At 50.4% G+C, this 7,951-nt stretch overlaps 1 protein-coding gene across 1 annotated transcript in view; it reads right to left on the reverse strand.

Annotated features, from left to right (window-relative positions):
• The window catches only part of LOC103737922 (melatonin receptor type 1B), a 13,685-nt gene that overhangs the window by 1,349 nt on the left and 4,385 nt on the right, over positions 1–7,951 (reverse strand).

The raw sequence follows: 7,951 nt of genomic DNA on the forward strand, positions 1-7,951 counted from the left end.
CGCAACCACTTTATGCCTCTCTGGACTACTTGCAGCCCTGGGAATGGAAAACAAGTGGTATTTAGAGACAGATTTGAGTGCTGAGATTGCACCTGCTACTCTACCACCGTTACGCAGGTGAGTTACTTGAGCTCTCAAAGGCTCCTCTTGGTCATTTGCAAAGTGGGAATAAAGATCCTACCTGTGGTACAGCTGTGAGATTGAGAGGCATGCCCAGAGGAGTGTGCTCTCCAATAACTGCATCCAGGACAGGCACGGAGGCATGTGAACCTGGCATCGCTTACACGCCAGCACATGTGGAAAGTGGACCCTGGAATTCAGGAAGGTGATGCTGTCACAGCTGCCTCTCTTCAGATGCCTTCCTGTCCACCTCTCTCCTCTTGTGTCTTCTTTCTGTGCGTGGGGTGCTGCGTTAAGTGTCTGTAAAGTTGATTTTGTTCCTGTGAATTGCACTTCAGAGCGGGAGCTGGTGTTTCTGGTTTTCCTCATGTGCCTTGTTCAGGGTCCACATTTGCAGCCATGTAACCATCCTGGCAGGCCCCCAGAGTGGTGCAGAGGCTAGCAGTGCATCATGAGTGAATCACCAGGAACCTGGGAGTTCCTCACCATGAAGCTCAGGGCAAGAGCAGCTCCAGGCCTAATGCCACATCCGCCACCAAGCCCTGTACTTTCTGAACATCTGCTGCATGTTCAAAAGACAGCAGGCTGTCCCCTGTCAGGGGCTCTTGGTGGTACAGCTTGCGTGAGGCTTGATCTTATCAGTCTTCTGGCTTCTCACCTTGTGGCAAAAGCCGTGCTGCCTGTCGTAGGGTGGCTGAACTCAGTGCACAGCTGGGTGAACTTATAGAAGGAACTTCCAGACTGGCCAGGATGTGGATGCCCCACTTCTCCTGTGTATCTGCCTTCATTCCACAGGGCTGATATGACCACCTTGGGGCCCAGAGCATCAGGCGGGGAGGGGAGAGGCCAGCCTGAGCTCTGGGAGGCTTGGAGCCCGGCAAGTGGAAACTCACCTGTCAGACGTTCAGGTGAAGCAGGTTCCACACTTGCAGATATTAAACATATGGATGGGAAAGTGTTGCCCCCAGCCTTCCCTGGTCCTGACACACACTTTCATCACACATGTAAGAAGACTGAGTGGAACAGAGTTGGAGGCCTGGAAGTCGTCTTGAAGTGCTTATTTTAGCCGTAGAGACTCTGGGTCAGCCCGACTCAGAACTGAGAGAAAAGAAGTCCATTTGCATCCTGGAAGTTCTCAGTGCAGCAGGATCACACCTGCATCCAGAGCCAGGAGGGATCCCAGAGAGCCAGGGTAGAGCTGGATGGAGAGTTGGGCATCTGGACAAGGAGTAAGGGGAGAGAATGGAGCGTGGCCCTGTGTCTGAGAACTCTCCGGAAGGCAGGTCCTGCACAGGCTGCTGGTCTTCCTTTCTACTCTGCTCTTTAGGCTTTATTTGCCTTGTGGGTTAAAACTGCCATTTTCTCTCAGTCATTTTGAGGAAAGGCCTGGAATCTAACCTGTCTGGGGTGCGGGTCTGGTCTTTGAGTTTCATTTGGCCATGCTGGTGGGTCAGCCAGCAGCCTCAGGCCAACCCTCTGTGATGGTTCTTCACCGTCAACCTCACAAGCTTCAGAATCACGTAAGAGACAGATGCATCTCTAGGTATGTCTGTGAGGGAGTCTTTAGACTGCGCTATCTGAGCAGGGGAGACCTGCCCCGAACATAAGCGGTCCATCCCAGGTACTGGGGTCCTAGACTGAATAAAAAGGAAAACGTGAGTGAGCTGAGCACCACAGTTCAGCCTCTGCTTCCTGACTTCGGATGCAATGTGAGCAGCTGCCCCTGGCCTTGCCACCAGGCCTTCCCGACAGTCCTCAAACTGTCATGAGTCAAAACAAACCTTTTTTTGCTGAAGTTGCCTGTGTCAGGCATTTTGTTACAGTAATGATAAAAGCAGTGGACACCTGCTCAGACTGCACTGGCTCCCAGGGAGCGAAGAGCTCCTTCTCAAGTTTCCTGGCTTCAGCTCAACTAGGATCATAATTACTTTTGTCCTAGAGCTTTAAACCCCTTCTAGAAGTTTGCAGGAGGTGCTGAATGTTAGAGCAGCCTGGGATGAGCTTGGTTCTGCTCATTTCTGGTCAGGGGGATTCAGGCAGTTACTGAACTTTCTGTGTGACTACTCCCTCATAAGTCCCAACTCCATCTTTTTCTATTGAACACCTTCCTCCCCCACCTACACAGTCCATATGTTTTGTTTCTGCAAACACTGCTTCTGCCAACACAGGGAGGTTGGTTGCCGCAGGGTCTGGTGGCTCCTGGAGGGACAGAAAACAGACTCTTGGCATGTGCGAATGCGGACAGAGAAGGCCAAGTGTGCTGGGAACTGGTGCCAGACCTGCCAGCTGCTCCCTGGGAAAGCCAGGCGAGGTCTGTGCTGTCAGTGCAGCTTGTCCCCTAATAACTCCCCAGAGGCTGCAAATAGCTTGTAAATAGTGAGCAGAACACGTCCAGCGCTGCGCGGAAAGTGATTCAATTCCTCTCTCCTACTAAGCCTGCTGTTCCTGAAGGGCCAAAATCAACCTTTTCCTTCTGGAGTCGTCTGCCCAGTGATCTTACTGTCTTTGGCTTTCTTGGCACTGTTCACAATTAGGTGACTTTGGTTCTTGTGTGGGCTCATCTGTATGAGAGTCCAGAGGACCCTCAGCATCTACTCCCTCCCCAGCCAGGTGAGAAGTCGGACAGTCTGCACACAGCTGCTCTTTACCCTGTTCGCTGACTTGGAGTGAGCGTCTATATCACGAGTCATGGAGTGACCGATTCTGTCACACAGATAGGGTGCACTAGTGGGAAGAGACCTCCACAGCAAGGATTTGCTCTCTGAGGTAGACCCCCTCCTACGTTCACAGGCAAAGCATACCTCTCCACCCATGCAGCCACCACAGTCCCTCCTCCTCCTGTCTCTTTTCAGGGAGTTGCATTTCTCAGGATGTGGTGCTGCAGGAAAGAGCTCATTAGTGCTGGTTAGCTAGCACTGTCTAGTCTTCATGAGATAGGAGAATTCCGAGAGGCAAAGCCACGGCGCCCTGCCCCTCCTCTCTATACTCACCCTCTGTGCTCAGGAGAGTTCATTTGTATTTAAAATGCCCAGTCACTGAGCTGAAGGGCAGCGCAGGAAAGGGATGCACTTCTGTGAGTCAGTCCCTCCGTAGGTCTTGCCTTGTCTTCTAAGCAGTAGCTCTGACTCTGCCAGGAGGTTAGTGAAGTGATGTAGACACACTCCCAACACTTTCAACGTGCTGGGTCTCACAGGGAAGACAGTGGAAGCAAGATGTGGTGAAGTGGAGGACAGGGATGGGGCAGGTGGCCTGTCCCTGTGGACAGGGTTAAGCCTCTGGTGGCTCGAGGTCTTCTTCCATTCCCCCCTCTGTTCATACATGTAGGACATTTACTGAGTGTCTGCTGTGCTCAGGGACGGCAGAGTATGGGAGAAAGACACTGGCCCTGCTGAGGAGCTGCCAACACAGGACAGCAGCCAGTGCAGTCCAGATCTGAGCAAGGTGCTGCGAGCAGCTGGACATCTCCCAGTCAGACTGAGGCGTGGGCGGTGAGAGGAGATGGGGTTGGTCAGGCGGGACCATTCACTAAGACCTGTGACAGACTGGCTCCGTCCAAGAACAGCATCTCTAGTGGGATTGTGTGGGGAAAATGTCACAAGAAATAGTAATACTCTCAATATTAGTCATGGGAGACATTCTAATCACACTTAGGGCACAAATAACTGAAGAGATTGAGCAGATTATTTATTAAAACCTTGATTCCCTTACAAGTACTGAAGTAACAAATGTGTTTAAAGTAAACTCATAATTAGATTCTCAAATTCCTAGAGGGCAGGAATTGTTTTCTTCCCAAAACCCCTCAGGGTGCCAGGATGAACCTTAGAAGGGCTGACTTGGAACTGTCTTTGCCTTGGTTTTAAAAAGGATTGTTACATAAACTGGCAGTGAATAGGAAAGTGCGACCGGTGACATTCCAACAACTTAAAGGAATGAGACGTATTTGCCATCAGAGGAAACACACTTGAAGGACTAGCTGGGATGTTGTCAGGACACACTGTCGCAGGACCAGCAGAAAGAGCTCATTTGGGAACTCTGACAGGTAGCATCAGGTTACTTTACTAAACATAATAGTAACTGCAGAATAGCAACTGAGAGGCCACCTAGACTTGCTGGCGTGCGCTTACATAGCGTGGCTCAGCATTCGTAAGAATCCTTTGGGTTTAATCAACAGTAAGGAAGGATCCGGATTCTGTGAATTGCTCATCTTACAAAAGATAGTGGACGGATGGAGAACCAGAAAAGAGGAAACTAGAGGAGAATGGAAGTCGGGTAAAGGTCAAAAGTAAACAGCTGACTTTTACCACAAAAACAGAAGCAGGCCCGTGAATGGGGCGTGGGCTCTTTAGGAGGCGCAGCCTTGCTGGACGCGTGTCCCTGGTGGGCTTTCAGAGTTCACACCCTTGTCCCACATCCTGGTCTGCTTTGTGCTCCCTACTGAGGACGTGAGCCCTCAGCCGCCTCCTGCTGCCCACTCAGCGCTCCGGAACTGTGAGCCAAAAGGAGCCTTCTTCTACAAGTCACTTGTTGATGTTATTTTTTATCACAGCAGCTGAAAAGTGACTCACAGGGAATTCTATCATTGCTCTCAGTCAGCTCTGTGTTCCAGGAGATGGAATAACACTGGGGCGGGAATATCCCTTAGATGACAAGTTTGTTTGTGGTCTCTCTTTTTCCCCTGTCTTTATTTACTTTTTATTGGTATAACATACTTTTGGATAGAGTGCTGGGTTAGCTGTCCATTTTCAGTCAATATAGCCTGTACTTTGACCATATTCACCCTCTATGCCTTCCTCTTCCTCCATCTCCCCTCGTACTAATGCTCTCCCTTTTTCTGTCTTTCTAAAATGAAGATTTCTATCTGACCCATAAGAAATACTTAGTCACCGTTTTAGTTACTTTCTGTGGCTGTGATAAAATACCCAGGCAAAAGCAACTTAGGAAGGAAGGGATGGAGGGAGGGAGGGAGGGAGGGAGGAAGGAAGGAAGAGAGGGTGGGTTTATCTAGGCTCACAGTTCCAAGGTGCAGTTCATCATGGAGGGGAAGGCTTGGTGGCAGGAGCTGAGGCAGCTCGTCACATTGCATCCACAATCAGGAATCAGAGGGAGATGAATGCACGTGGTTAGCTAACTTCTCCTTTGTATTAGGTCCAGGACCCAGGCCAACAAATGGTGTCACCGATGTTTAGAGTGGATCTCCCACCTCAATCACCCTAATAAGAAACTCCCACACAGGTGTGTCTCTTTGATTCCGTGACAGTAACAGTATTAATCACCACAGTCATGATCGCTGTCATTTATTAATGTTGTTTTTATCTTAGAAGTTGTGTTGAAAGAACAGAGACGGTGGCTCATGGGTCAGAACAGGATCCCTGTGAGGTAAGACAAGAAATGTAGCCTCGTGTGTCGTTTCCACGTGGGAAGTTTGCTGATTTCATCCTCAGGGAACGTCATAGATGTCCTCACTCAAGCCTGCCATCCACCATGGCGGCAGTACCCTGGTGGACGAGGACAAGGATGGAGGAGTCTGACTGCAGACTGTAAGCTCCAGTGCACCTGCCGCCTCCCTGGCTCTCACCTCTCAGCAGAACGTGTTTTCCACTGTGAACTGCAGCGGCCACACCATCTGCTGGTCCTGCGAGTCATGTCCAAGCGCGTGCTCCTGCGCGCGGAAATGAGGGTGGTTGGACATGAAGGTCTCTGTGCTCCCGAGGTGCAGAGAGCTCCCCAGAGGAAGGATTAAGAGCAGCTAAAGACATAATCACAGGATTTTAAAAACTGTACTCAGAGCTGAAATGTGAAGCTAAAATTTTAGAAACATTAAGGAGGGAGGCCAGGGGAGCCCAGTTTGGTCTTCAGCTGCTAAGGAACACCCCAGAGTAGCTTACTCAGCAGCACAAGGCCCCTGGCATGAAGCAGCGTCCTGATAGGTGAGTGGTGAGAGGCCTGGCCCTGACTGGAGCCGGCTCCCCTTCCTCTGTACTTCCTGGGGAGCAGGGACTGGGGCCTACTGAGCATGTCTCCTCAGGCCTTCAAGGACCTTTATCCAGGGCACCTTGTATCCAACCACCTTTCTTGTTCAGGCATCACTCGCATCTTTACAGAGAAGGGAAAAGGGAAGAGACCACCCACAGTGTCTGCTCTGAAAACGGGCATTCACAGCAGCAGAGGGAAGGACGGCCCACCAGCACCTTGTAGACAAACTGATTCTGAATACGAGGTGATGACGGTCCTGAGTACCACTGGGCCCTGGGGTGGAGCACTGGCTTTGCTGGTGTGGGGAGGGCAGACCCTGTACAGGTAAGTGCTCCACATGTCCCTTGAAATCCCATTGTCAGCCATTGGAGTCCTTCTGCCTTGCAAACACTCTAGAAATGCTAGTGTGTCCACTTTCTCTCCGAGAAAACCTCTTTACCCCTGCTGAGTCGCTTGTCAGACTGCATCTCCTGACTCCTACCCAGGAACTCAGGGTGAGTTTGCTGACAAAACCAGGGATGACAGAAGATGCTGCTGGAGCTCCTGTCTACTGAGAGAGCATATGTTTGGGTGCTTTGACGGGACACAGTTCTCTGGGCTCTTGTGTTCTGGGGACTGTAGGATGGGGTGGGTAATGGCAAGAAGGTTGTGGTTTTTAAAAATTTTTAAAGAATATATTATTATTTTTATTTGATGTGTATGAGTGTTTTGCTTGCATGTTTAAAAGTACACATGTGTCGTGCAATTCCCATGGAAGAAGAGGAGGGCCTTGGATTCCCTGGAACAGGAGTGATGGGTGGTTGTTAGCTGCCATGTGGGTGCTGAGAACCGAACCTGGGTCCTCTACAAAAGCAGCCAGTGCTTTTAACCACTGAGTCATCTCTATTGTCCCCAAACCTGTGTTTTATAGGCAGCTTGGTTCTGTGTGTGTGTGTGGTATGCATGTGTGTATGCATGTGTGTGGACACATGTAGGCATGTGTAGAGCACAGATTGACATTGGGTGTCTTTCCTTATTGTATCCACCTTGTCTACTGAGGCAGAGTCTCCTGCTGAACCCAGAGCTCACTGATTCAGCTAGTCCAGCTAGCCACTCCCACCAAGAACTCCTGGTCTCTGCCTGCCTCCTGCGTGCTGGAATCCTAGTCAGGCCAACACTCCTGCCCTGCATTTGTGTGAGTGCTGGGGATTTGAACTCCACTCCTTGCAGTTGCACAGCAACTACTTTACCCACTAAGCCACAATTTCAGAGAATCGTGGTTGTGGTGGTTTGAATGAAAATGCCCCCATAAGCTCCAAGTGTTTGGACATTTTGTCTCCATATGATGGTGCTGTTTTGGGAGGTTTTAGACGGGGTGGCTATCCTAGAGGAAACACGTCACTGGGGGTGGGCTTAGAGAGTTCTTAAGCCTTACCAGATCTCCAGTTGCTCTCTTGCTTCCTGTGCCTGTGTGATGATGTGAGAGCTTAGCTTCTGCTGCTCCTGCTCCAGCCCCCTCCAGCCACTTCTGCCACCATGCCTCCCTGCCATGATGGACTGTAATTCCCCTGTAACTGTAAGCCCAAATAAACTCTTCCTTCTATAAATTGCTTTGGTCAGTGTTTCTATCACTGTGGACTGAGTTGTCAGGCTGAGTACTGAGCCTAGGTCTCCACCACCTCCTGAAGTAGCAGCTCTTCCTGTCCTACTGTGTGCCTACTGTCTACCCATATCCATGTCTCAGAGGCATGTTTAGTTCACACTACAGGACAGAGTAGAGTAAAAGTTTCTGCTTTCCTTCAGTTGAGTGGAGTGGAGAAGGAGGGAGGGAAGGAGAGAGAGAGAGAGAGAGAGAGAGAGAGAGAGAGAGAGAGAGAGA

The sequence above is a fragment of the Nannospalax galili genome, unplaced genomic scaffold (genome assembly GCF_000622305.1).
Source record: "Nannospalax galili isolate Female #2095 unplaced genomic scaffold, S.galili_v1.0 scaffold418, whole genome shotgun sequence".
NCBI lineage: Eukaryota > Metazoa > Chordata > Mammalia > Rodentia > Spalacidae > Nannospalax > Nannospalax galili.